The sequence below is a fragment of the Pongo abelii genome, chromosome 12 (genome assembly GCF_028885655.2).
Source record: "Pongo abelii isolate AG06213 chromosome 12, NHGRI_mPonAbe1-v2.0_pri, whole genome shotgun sequence".
In the NCBI taxonomy this organism is placed as follows: Eukaryota; Metazoa; Chordata; class Mammalia; order Primates; family Hominidae; genus Pongo; species Pongo abelii.
In genome coordinates this window covers 43355408-43369202 of record NC_071997.2, presented here as the reverse complement: position 1 = coordinate 43369202, position 13795 = coordinate 43355408, and the positions used below count along the sequence as shown (strand labels likewise).

General features: G+C 34.8%; 1 protein-coding gene across 1 annotated transcript in view; it reads right to left on the bottom strand.

The window, feature by feature from the left end:
- LOC129057523 (ankyrin repeat domain-containing protein 36A-like) overlaps positions 1-13795 on the bottom strand; it is a 68656-nt gene that overhangs the window by 40258 nt on the left and 14603 nt on the right. The window contains exons 3-10 of the mRNA XM_063713569.1: positions 11865-11893; positions 11698-11770; positions 9985-10013; positions 9819-9891; positions 8032-8062; positions 5135-5201; positions 2537-2597; positions 1939-1969 (exon numbers count right to left, since the gene is read on the bottom strand). The gene's annotated coding sequence lies outside the window, so the exon portion shown is untranslated. The remainder of the gene's footprint in view (positions 1-1938; positions 1970-2536; positions 2598-5134; positions 5202-8031; positions 8063-9818; positions 9892-9984; positions 10014-11697; positions 11771-11864; positions 11894-13795) is intronic.

The following is a 13795-nucleotide window of genomic DNA, read 5'->3' as shown; positions in this document are numbered from 1 at the left end:
TTCTCCCAACCTGTGAAATATCCAATAAAGACCCACCCTTAAACCCGTAATGAATAGTGACAGATGATATAATGGCACAGCCAGACAATAATTTGTCCTTATAAGTTATCTACCCTAAAGACTAAACTGAAAATCCAACTGATATCTGACACAACTTTTGTTACTGAACTGGAGTAAACCTGATAACCTAAAACAAGGTAGAAAAGGCACTGTCTCTTCTCCATTATCTATTTCTGATTCAAAGACTAGTCTGTGTCACCGGAAAATGGGAGTCTTGGATCTTCAGCATGTAAGCTACTTAAAGAGGGCCCATTGACTCTCTTCACCCTAGAACACTACAGGGAGCCCCCTGAAACACTGCAAATGTTTGAAAGCTGAGTGTACCAAAGTCAAAGTGTAAACGTACTTTTGGAATATTCTTCACAGAAGGTTAAAACATTAAAAATTTTAAAATCCAATTATTGTCATTATATAGATCCTGCCTTATTCAGATCCACAAAAACCAACAAGCTTAAGAACCTTCATATACACTCAGATACTCAAGAGAGACTGCTGGAAAAGTCTCACTCCTGAGTACTTACAGCTTCATTTCATTCATCACTATCTAAATATCTTCCTTCCTATGGGCTCCCACTTTGGGATCCCTGTTCTGCAGGGATCCATGGCAATCTCCAATCTACATCTTCAAATTAGGCTGTCCCCTACAAATTCCATTCTTATCCACTTTCATTGGGTTCAACAGCTCATTCCATTCTCATCCTCTTCCACTGTGTTCACTAGAGCCACTCCCTCTTTCTAAAACTAAAATCACTCAGTGACAGAATGAAGTAAAAGAAGACTGGGTTTTGAATTAAGTAACCTGAGTGCAATTCTCATTTCTCTGATTTATTGTATCCAAATAATTTTCTCTCTTTGAGTTTCAGGTTCTCCACCTGAACAACCACTTGATCAGGATGTTAAGCAAGGATTCAAGTACTAGAGGTTATTTTGTTTAGTCTCTAGGATTTCTTAACATTCTGAAATTCTATGCATCTCTGATTTTGCCTATAGGAAAATGGGGAATACTTAGTTGCCTTAAATGAATACTATAATAGAAGATCATAAACCCTAAGAAAAGCAGAAGAGAAAGTAAAAAGAAATCAAGAAAATATTATTAAAATGTCACAAAAGGAAGAAAAAGAATCCAGAAAATAAGAAAAAGCTTCAGCGAACTAGGCAGGGTACTCACTTAAAGAGAACACCAAACTGGGTAGGCAGTAAGTAGAGAAATGAATTAGAAATATCCTTTTAATACATGCTAAATATAGTTAACATAACATGGACTATATTTAGATATTCTCCAAGCACAGTAAGATAATATTTTTCTAGGACTGGCCTGGTCTTGCTTATGAAAAACTTAGTGTCCTGTGGCCACATATAACTGATATCTTCCTTTAAAACATTGATGGTTAAAAAAAAAAAAAGTAATATGGTTACCACTGCCATTTCAAAATATTTGGACAAATTTTTGAGTAGCCAGGCTTCTAAATAACACTCTAAAGAGAGTTAATATATAACAAAATGTGACTTTCTGAATTGAACTGATGTAAATCAGTACTGTGATCCCATTGCTGCATAGGTCTCTATCCATCTATGCTTAGGGGCAAAAGAAGTGATTAGAGAGCCAGGCTGGATGATGGTTTAATCATGGGTTGGCTACCTGTTACTGTGGAATCATGAGCCAATATTTCAACCTCTTTAAAGCAGAGTTGCCTAATTAATAAAAAAGCAATAATAGCACATATAGTTTGTAAAGCTCTGTAAAGATGACATGACATGATAAATGTTAAGCATGTAATATGGTGTCTAGCACAGAGTAGAACACTAAACAGATACTAGTTTCTATTCTCTCTATTCACTTAGTTAACATATCACTTTAAAAAATCTGTGAAATCATACCTGTCAAAACACTCTTCAACAGGAGGAAGCACTATTAAACAAAAAGTAAAATGCATTTTAAGTCAACAGTAGAAAACTACAGAATACTAAAAACATAAAAGAACACAGTGCTTTGTTCCTATAACCCCAGCTACTCAGAAGGCTGAGGCAGAAGTATCACTTGAGAACCCCAGGAGTTTGTGACCAGCCTGGGCAACATAGCAAGACTCTATCCTTATAAAAATAATAATAATAACAATCAACAAGGCCTGTTGTGGTGGGTCACGCCTGTAATCTTAGCAGTTTGAGAGGCCTAGGCAGGGGATCACTTGAGGTCAAAAGTTTGAGACCAGCCTGGACAACATGGTGAAACTCCGTCTCTACTAAAAATACAAAAATTAGCCAGGTGTGGTGGTGTGCACCTGTAATCCCAGCTACTCGGGAGGCTGAGGAAGGAGAATCACTTGAATCCAGGAGGTGGAAGCTGCAGTGAGCCAAGATCGCACCACTGCACTATAGCCTGGGCTGCAGACTAGTAAGACTGTGTTTCAAAAAGAAAAAAAGAAAAAGACATGAAGAATCAGCAAATAACACAATAGGCAGGCTTCAAATAGCTTACCATCTTCTATAGATTGTAGAGAAATAATCTTTCTCCTCGGGATGTATAGTTTTGAAATAATCTAGAAGAAAAACACAATAGGTTTAAGAATAACATGCAGCAAGTTAAAACAATGATAATACCCACCATTACTACATGATCTAACAGAAAAAGTATGGACGTTGAAGTCACTCATATGTAGATTCAAACCTCAAGTCTGCCATTTACTTATCTACATATTCACATGGGGTGACGGTTATGACTGGTGTTACAGATATTTTCAAAATGTTACTCCTTTCAACCCTAGTTGATTATTATACAAATACTATGATATCCATTAGTTTCTTTTATTAACCACAACAAACTAGGACAAAAATTTACTCATATATAATTTAGAGTATTACTGAATAAAACTAACAAGAAAAAAAGTAAATTAATCACATTATTTTTCAAAATAGGTATGTATGATATATATTTGTCTGAATTGCATTTTGTGGGAAAAAAATGTGAGAATGTAGTTTTTAGTAGTAGTATATTTAAATGGGTTGGCATCAGAAACAATAAAAGTTGCTTCCATTCTGTGTGTCAAAAGCTAAAAACAAATTATTGTATAACTTCAGCTCCTTCCAAAAAAGACAGAACAAGGCAACCATCCACCTTATGGAGCAATGATTCATGAATGAAGTCCACACATAGCTACTAAATAGAAAGCTGAAACTAAGTATCCTGACAATAAAAACAGAGGTGAAATGAAAGAATAGACACTAAAGACATGTGGTCTGCAAGGAAAAAGTTAGACTGAGGTAAATCATTTTTAAACAAAGGGGAAGGAGGGAGAAACAAACAAAAAAAGAGACATGACCAGTCAATCAAATATGAGCTTAAAAGAAAAGCTTGTGTTCATAATATATGCCTAATAATACTGGTTAGCATTTACTCGACAGTTTGTTTTGTGTAAATACTTATGTAATAAAGAGTTTAATTTGTTTACTATAAAATAACACATCCCAAGAGTTAACCATGATCATTCATCTGAAAACTGACACATTCTTAGCACAAAGAGAGAGAGAGAGGAAAAGAAAAAACAATAAAGTTCCAGCAACTTAACACCTGGAGAAAGAATTTTTATTCAGAATTCAAAAGAGTGATGTATGTCCTGAAAAATATGTATTTAATAGAACATGGTTGGGGATTTAAAAATTTAAGAAAATTTAATATAAAATCCTAATCTAAGCTTCCAGTTGGAAGATATTAGAAAACACACTGTATCCACCTTTCCTATTTCCTTTCCATATTTTCCAATTTTCATTTTCTTCTATATGACATATTTTCTCAACATAACTCACCTCAACTTATACATTCTCAACATTAGAAGATAAGATACATTCAAAACATTCAAGATATTTAATAGATTTAATTATTAGATATCTTATGCATATTATGTTACCTGTAACATTCCATTAAAAAAAAAAAAAAGCCCATTTGCCTGTTTGCTGATTCACATTAAAAACTATTAAAAGGTTTCTTACATGCAAGACCTTATTCTGTGTATTCCAGGATACATACAAATAGGTTTTCTAGCTTCAAGTGGCTCATAGTAATGCAGGAGCTTTACAATTATTTTTTCAATAACTTAGCACAAAAGCCTCTGACATTTAAAATTTAGAATGAGATACAAAGACCCTGAGTGGATTCTTTTTAATTACAATGCACAAACCTTGTGAAATTAAAGTCTGACCATAGGAATATAAAGAGTCTCTGCTTATCAAACAGGTTGTTATTTTAAACAAAATGCATATTTTTCAAATAAATAAAGAGTTTAAAGTATACTCTTAATAAAAAAGACTTGGAAAACACAGTGTAAACCCTCTCTAATACAGATTTGAGAACAGAATTTAAATTTCTAGTCTTCCACAACTTGTTTAAATTAGAGATAAGGTCTTGCTACATTGCCAAGGTTGGTCTTAAACTCCTGGGCTCAAGAAATTCTCCTGGCTTGATCTCTTGAATAGGTGGGACTACACGGACATGATACCATGTCTAGTTAAATTTCCACAATTTCTAATATTATTTTAGTCTAACTATATAGAGCCAAGAATAAAAATAAATAAATAGCTCTCTGCAAAAATACTGTATGATGTCAAAATAGGTGTACAAGAAATAAAAAGAAACTAGATGCTACGTGTAACAGGGTGATTCCATGATTTCTATGATAAGTCAACTGATGTATTAAAGATTCATTTAAACAGAGGTATTATTAGTCATACTCATATGATATAAAACTCAAAGTAAAAACACTCAAATAGGCCTAGACCAAAATTTGTATCTCCTCTATTGTGGGAAAGCGTTCCCGAACATCATTTTTCTGTCACTATGTATTTTCCACCAATTTTTTTTTCCAATCACACCTCTCAAAGTATTTATCACCTATTTATTATTTGCCAAAGTAAAAAAAATTAAAATTAACCCCTCCTATTTCTTTAAAATGGTTATTTCCTATAAAAGTTTTAACACTAACATAAAACAATGATAGGTAGACAACTGCTAAGTTTTAGAAGAAAATAATATAAAAAATGAGATTCAGAGTGAGAAAATTAATTTCACAAGACAGTACTCTACCTCAGATTCCAAATCAAACTCATCCTCTGTCACAGGCTGTGCAACAGTATCCGGTCTGTAGAGACTCCTACAGTACAAAAAGATACAACAAAAGTGAGCACGTTCATTTCTTAAAAGAAAACAAAAACCGTCAGTCTATGCATGCATGTTACCTCCAAAAAAATGGTAAAACAAAGTCTGAGGAAGGTCAGTTATCCTTATATTAAATAATATTTCTTGATATAATTAAGATATGGCTTCCGTTTTAGAAAACATTTCAGTTACCTATTTCTGCCTCTACCTCTCCCAACCTATAAAATATCCAATGCAGACTCACCCTTAAACCCATAACAAATAGTGACAGACAACATAATGGCACAGCCAGACAATAATTTGTCCTTATAAATTATCTACCCTAAAGACTAAACTGAAAATCCAACTGATATCTGACACAACTTTTGTTACCGAACTGGAGTAAACCTGATAACCTAAAACAGGTAGAAAAGGCACTGTCTCTTCTCCATTATCTATTTCTGATTCAAAGACTAGTCTGTGTCACCGGAAAATGGGAGTCTTGGATCTTCAGCATGTAAGCTACTTAAAGAGGGCCCATTGACTCTCTTCACCCTAGAACACTACAGGGAGCCCCCTGAAATACTGCAAATGTTTGAAAGCTGAGTGTACAAAAGTCAAAGTACAAATATATATGTTGTTATGTTGTTATTGGGAATATTCTTCAAAGAAGATTAAAACATTAAAAATTTTAAAATCCAATTATTGTCATTATATAGATCCTGCCTTATTCAGATCCACAAAAACCAGCAAGCTTAAGAACCAAGCTCAGATACCCAAGCTCAGATACCCAAGAGAGAGATACCCAAGAGAGAGATACCCAGCAAGCTCAGATACCCAACAGAGAGACTGCTGGAAAAGACTCCCTCCTAAGTACTTAAAGCTCCATTTCATTCATCACTATCTAAATATCTTCCTTCCTATGGGCTCCCATTTCTGAATCCCTCTTCTCCAGGGTATTCCATGGCAATCTCCAATTTACATCTTCAGCCTAGGAAAGCCCAGATTCCTCAAAAGATGGACTAACATAATTGAGAGTAGGAGCTCTCTATTCCTCTGCTTCTGGAAAGTAAGTAAGTCTCAGTCATCCACCCCAAGCATACGCATGTTACCAACTACCCAAATGAAGCTTCATTTCTGATTTGCCAGCCAATCCTACATTTGCCCTACCCTATGTGTACATGAGAGAATTCAGAAAAGAGTCACAAAAAAAGAGACGTCCATCCTGGGTCACAGATCTAAGTACTTAAGCAATCTCCAGCTCCCTAGTTCTTGAGGGATTCTAAACCCTCTGTAAGCTGGGATGGAAGATGATACCACATTCCTATCTGCTCTGGAGACTCTTTCCAGTGGCTCAAATTCTTTTAACATTTTTCAATAAAACCTTGAAATTTGTCAGTTCCTCCAGTTAAACAAACAAAAAGGCAGCAACCTCTTCAGAACTCCTTGAACGCCATATTCTAATATGCCTTTCTTGATAACTCCCAACATCCTGTGTTTTCAATTCCCTTATCTTTATCAAATTGTAATAAGCCAGATATTCAGATTTTTTCCTAAAACCCTCATTTCTATCCAACTAACTCTTTGTTTCTCTTCAAATTTGGCTGTCCCCTGCAAATTCCATTCTTATCCACTTTCATTGGGTTCAACAGCTCATTCCATTCTCATCCTCTTCCACTGTGTTCACTAGAGCCACTCCCTCTTTCTAAAACTAAAATCACTCAGTGACAGAATGAAGTAAAAGAAGACTGGGTTTTGAATTAAGTAACCTGAGTGCAATTCTCATTTCTCTGATTTATTGTATCCAAATAATTTTCTCTCTTTGAGTTTCAGGTTCTCCACCTGAACAACCACTTGATCAGGATGTTAAGCAAGGATTCAAGTACTAGAGGATATTTTGTTTAGTCTCTAGGATTTCTTAACATTCTGAAATTCTACGCACCTCTGATTTTGTCTATAGGAAAATGGGGAATATTTAGCTGCCATACATGAAAACTATAATAGAAGATCTTAACCCCTAAGAAAAGCAGTGGAGAAAGTGAAAAGAAATCAAGAAAATATCAAAATGTCATAGAAGGAAAAAAGAAGAATCCAGAAAATAAGAAAAAGCTTCAGCGAATGAGGCAGGGTACTCACTTAAACAGAAAACCTAACTGGGTGGCAGTAAGTAGAGAAATGAATTAGAAATATCCTTTTAATATATGCTAAATATAGTTAACATAACATGGACTATATTTGGATATTCTCCAAGCACAGTAAGATAATATTTTTCTAGGACTGGCCTGGTCTTGCTTATGAAAAACTTGGGGTCCTGTGGCCACAGGTAACTGATATCTGCCTTTAAAATTTTGACGGTTTAAAAAAAAAAAGTAATATGGTTACCACTGCCATTTCCAAAATATTTGGACAAACTTTTGGAGTAGCCAGGCTTCTAAGGAACACTCTAAAGAGAGTTAATACATAACAAAATGTGACTTTCTGAATTGATCTGATTTAAACCAGTACTGTGATCGCATTGCTGCATAGGTCTGTATCCATCTATGCTTAAGGGCAAAAGAAATGATTAGAGAGCCCGGCAGGATGATGGTCAAATCATGGGTTGGCTACCTGTTTACTGTGGAATCACGAGCCAATATTTCAACCTCTTTAAAGCAGAGTTGCCTAATTAGTAAAAAAGCAATAATAGCACAAATAGTTTGTAAAGCTGTGTGGAGATGACATGACATGATAAATGTTAAACATGTAATATGGTGTCTAGCACAGAGTAGAACACTAAACAGTACTAGTTTCTATTCTCTCTATTCACTAAGTTAACATATCACTTTAAAAAATCTGTGAAATCATACCTGTTTAAACACTGTTCAACAGCACGAAGCACTATTAAACAAAAAGTAAAATGCATTTTAAATCAACAATAGGAAACTATGGAATATTAAAAACATAAAAGAGCACAGTGGCTTGTTCCTATAATCTCAGCTACTCAAAAGCCTGAGGCAGAAGTATCACTTGAGAAGCCCAGGCATTTCAGACCAGCTTGGGCAACACAGAAACACTCTATCTTTATTTTTTAAAAGTTAAAAAAATTTTTTAAAAATCATGTAGGCAGGGCTCGGTGGGTCACGCCTGTAATCCCAGCTCACTTGAGGTCAGGAGTTCGAGACCAACCTGGCCAACATGGTGAAAGCCAGTCTCTACTAAAAATACAAAAATTACCAGGTTGGTGGTGCATACCTGTAATCTCAGCTACTCAGGAGACTGAGACAGGAGAATCACATGAACCCAGAAGGTGAAAGTTGAGGTGAGCCAGGATCGCGCATGTCTTTCATACAACACATCAGAAGGATTTAAACCATTATACTACAAATATTCATCATGGTCTTTGACTTGCCTGATAATTGAGCAGGTACACAATGACAATTACACTTTAGATGAATGTACACTTCAAAGCTCCTCAGTGGAAGTGTCCCGAATTGGTCAGCTTGGATATATGTTTGGTGAATCCCATTATATGATATTCATTATTTTTCATACCCATGTGGTATAATAATGAGCCTACACTTTTGTATTTTCTGGTTTAGCCTTCAGAAAGTTTTGTCAGTCACTCATGGCAATGAGGTATAATATTCAAACCTAATCAAAATGTATTTAAAATTATCAAATTTGATATACTTACACAAAATAAAGTTGCTACAAGCATTAGATATTAATAAGGTTGTCCATTTGGAAATCACTCCAATATTCATTAAAAATAAGTATTTTAGGAGTCAATTAAAGAATTTAACATTATTTTTGTTTCTAAAATAGTCTGGTTTGAAGGATCATGTTATTCTCTAAAGTATTTTCATTAAATTGCTATTTTATTCAAAAGTTAGCTCTCTGAACAACAAAGCCAATGTATACATACTTACATTTATCTCATTTGACTGACTGATAACAACAAAACATATACCTCTGATGTCCAATAATAACAAAGAGGGGTAACCGGTGACTGTGGTTTATCACAATTCTAGCACTCTATCCTGCTTCCAGTAGTTCCTGGAGCAGCCAAAATCAAATCTTCTCCTATGCAAACATTCTAAATGCATCTGAAGTGAGTTTCCTCAGGTTTCCTCATCAGAAACCCTAAAATTAAATAAATAACTTCTTTTCCCTTCTTCCTGCCTCACAATCCCTCTTCCCAGAGGAAAATAATTACTACATCAGTGGTCTGATTACTTCTTGTTCTATAGCGTTTATGGCTTATTACGATCACTTCTTCCCTCTGGTTTTAGCAATATGATCTGGCGCCTATAATTTCTAGTACTTCATCTTGTTCTCTTTCCCCTCTTGATGGAAACATGCTGTAGAATTAAAGCAAAATTATGCTGTCCCCTGAGCCCATTACATCTTGAACTGCTCTCCGATGGCTCTTCTTCCCAATTTCAATGTAGGGAAGTCTATAGTCTTACTACTTAGATCATGGCCAAAAATCAGCAGAATCACCGTCACTCAAGAACTTATTACAAATGCAGAATCTCAGGCCCGCTGAATCAGAAGGCGCAGCTTCAGTGAGCCCCCTGCTGATTTATTCGGGGAAGGGAAGTTCTCCTCTATCTTGAGTGTACATGACATTAAATGTGTATTGCAAAATTACCTGTCCCAGATTTTTGTTCATCTTTTATTTCTGTGGCTATGTACGAAACAGAATCTTTCTTGTCACTTGTATCCTGAATGGGATTTCAAACAAAATAATCAATACATACAGTATATTTCATAGGCTGTACAGTTAATAATTCAAAATATGAATGAGAGTGTAATACCTTCAAGGCTGGTTGTTTCTGAGAAGACACTGAAAACCAAAAGGGATACATAATCACTCATATGTAAATATGATAAAGTTATCCATACATTTATGCAGTGTTAGCATCAAGCTGTATCGTCCTGCCTGAATTAGCGTAGGCTTTGATGTTTTCTACTTTGTGTATTGGGACAGGAACATGACAGAATTACACTGTAGAAAACAGAAGTATAGTCTTCACGAAACAAACACTTTCAATTTCATATGTGACATTATTCTTCACATGTCTATTACTACAATAAAACAGTGTCTATGTCAACGTGGATATGCTGAATGATGAGGTCAAATGTGATCTAAAATCAGAGGAGCAACTCATACACTTGGGAATCAATGTCGAAGCAGGTGATTAATGCTCCTGCATGTTTTTCATGTAAGACATCAGAAGGATTTATATCATTATACTACAAACATTTATCATGCTCTTAAACTTGCCTGACAATTGAGCAGGTACACAATGACAGTGGCACTTTAGTTGAATGTACACTTCCCAAGTGCTCTGTGGAAGTGTCCCGAATTGATCAGCTTAAATATATGTTTGGTGAATCCTAGTATATAATACTCTTTATTTCTCACATGCCTGTGGTGTCATAATGTGCCTACATTTCTTATATCCTCTAGTTTAGCCTTCAGAAAGTTTCTTCATCCACTCATGGCAAGAAGGTATAATATATAAACCTCATCAAAAAGTATAATAAACCATCAAATTTGGCATACTTATACAAAATAAAGTTACTAAAAGCATTAGATATGAATAAGCTTTTCCATTTGGAAATTGCTCTGATATTCATTGAAAATGACCACTTTAGGAGTCAATTAATGAATTCAACATTATTTTTGTTTCTAAAATAGTCTGGTTTGAAGGATCATGTTATTCTCTAAAGCATTTTCATTAAATTGCTATTTTATCCAAAAGTTAGTTCCTTGAAAAACAAAGCCAATGTATGCATATTCATGATAATCCTATTTGAATAGCTAATACCAACAAAACAAATATCTCTGATTCCCAATAGTAACAAAGAAGGGTAATGAGTCACGGTGGGTCATCACAATTCTAGCACTCTTTCCTGCTTCCAGTAGTTCCTGGAGCAGCCAAAATCTAATCTTCTTTTATGCAAATATTCCAAATGCATCTGAAGTGAGTCCCACCAGGTTTCTGCAGCAGAAACTCCAAAATTACATAAATAACATCTTCTTTTCCCTCCTTCTTGCCTCACAATCCCTCTTCCTTGATAAAATAATTACCACATCAGAGGTCTCCTTAGTTCTCTTTCTACATTGTTTATGGGTTATTCCAATCACTTCTTCCTTGTGGTTTTAACAATATGATCTGATGCCTATAATTTTTATTACTTAATCTCTTTCTCCTTCCCTTTATGATGGAAACATGCTGTAGAATTAAAGCAAGACTATGCTGTCCCTTAGCCTGTTATATCTTGCACTGCTCTCCAATCGTTCTTGCCAATTTCACTGTGGGGAAGAATATAATCTTACTACTCAGATCACGGCCAAGGACCAGTAGCATCTGCATCACCTGAGAACTTATTACAAATGCAGAATCTCAGGCCTGCTGAATCAGAATGTGCAGATTCAATGAGCCCCCTGCAATTTATTCAGGGAAGGGAAGATCTCTTCTATCCTGAGTGAACATGACATTAAATGTGTATTGCAAAATTACCTGTCTCATATTTTTCTCCATCCTTTATTTCTGTGGCTATATTCAAAACAGAATCTTTCTTGTCACTTGTAGCCTGAATAGGATTTGAAACAAAATAATCAATACATAAAGTATATTTCACAGACTATATAGTTAATAGTTCAAAACAGAAATGAATGTGCAATTACCTTCAAGGCCAGTTGTTTCTGAGCAGACACTGAAAAGCAAAAGGGATACATAATCAACCATATGTAAATATGATAAAATTATACATACATTCATGCACTGTTACCATCAAGCTGTATCCTTCTGCCTATATTAGTTTAGGTTTTTACGTTTTATACTTTGTGTCTTGGGACTGGAACATGACAGAAATACACTGAAGAAAACACCAATACAGGCTTCATGAAATATACACTTACAATTTCAAACGTGACATGATTTGACATATGTCTAAAACTAAAATGAAACAGTGTCAGTATCAATGTGGATATGTGGAGGGATAAAAACAAATGTGGTCTAAAAACAGAGGAGCAACTCATGCACCTGTGAATCAATGTCAAAGCAGGTGGTACATGCTGTCACGTGTCTTTAGTGCAAGAGATGAGAAGGAAATACACCATTATACTACAAACATTCATCATGCTCTTTAACTTGCCCGATAACTGAGAAGGTACACAATTACAATGACACTTCAGCTGAATGTACACTTCACATCTCAGTGGAAGTGTCCTAAATTGATCAGCTTGGATATATGTTTGGTGAATCCTAGTAGATAGTATTCATTATTTCTCAGACCCATGTGGTGTAATAATTGCCCAAGTTTCTTGCGTTCTCTAGTTTAGCCTTCTGAAAGTTTTTTCATCCACTCATGGCAATAAGGTGTAATATATAAACCTCAATAAAAAGTATCATCATTTATCAATATTGACATACTTCTACAAAATAAAACTGCTACAAGCATTATATATTAATAAGCTTTTACATTTGGAAATGACTCCAATATTCATTGAAAATAACCACTTTATGAATCAATTAATGAATTCAACATTATTTTTGTTTCTAAAATAGTCTGGTTTGAAGTATCATGTTATTCTCTAAAGAATTTTCATTAAATTGCTATTGTATCCAAAAGTTAGCTCCTTGAAAAACAAAGCCAATGTATGCACATTCATGTTTATTTCATTTGAATAACTAATATCAACAAAATCTATGTCTCTGACTCCCAATAGTAACAAAGAGAAGTAATCAGTCACTGTGGTTTATCTGAATTCTAGTACTCTTTCCTTCTTCCAGTAGTTTCTGGAGCAGCCAAAATCAAATCATCTTTTATGCAAATATTCTAAATGTATCTGAAGTGAGTTCAGTTATACTAAGAGTCATAATTTAAAAAATCATTTTCTTTGTACTCATGAAGGCTCCTAATATTCCTACATTTCCGAGATTCAGCAGTTCAGCTCTTTTGCCATCTCTTTTTCCACTTTTGCAAAAACATACATGTCAAAGAAATAATGCATAATCAGATTCCCACATAAATAAGGTAAACAAAATCTCTAAATCACCAGAGACTTCTTTTCTTATTAATAACCAAGCAAATATATATATATGTACATATATATATATCATGATTGCCAAGAATGTTGGTAGTTTTTTTTAGTACTCAAGATATACATTCCTTTATTACTTTGTTTCTAAAGCTAGTTTGATATAATATACCATAGGGGTCTCTCAGGTCCTTTTATGAAATAACTACCTCAGCAAACACAGCTTTCCCAAAGGAAAAAAAAAAAACACTTTTTCTAGATTAAGCTGCATCCCAATATGCTAACTGATGTGAACGAAGCACATATCATTGATGTGCAAAACTTCTAGGGAGGAGAAATGAAACCCTGTGGGTCACCCTCATCCTTCTAACTTCCACTTTCCATTAAGTGACTCCTCACAAGTCTCCTCATCAGAAACCTCCAAATTACCTAGCTAGCTGCTTTCTTTGTTCTGCCCAATTTGACATACACCCTTTTTCATTCATAAATCTAATATCCATATTGGTGGACTTCATTCTTTGCCCTCCACATTCATTTCTTCATTATTCTCACCACTACTGTATTGTGACATCTGT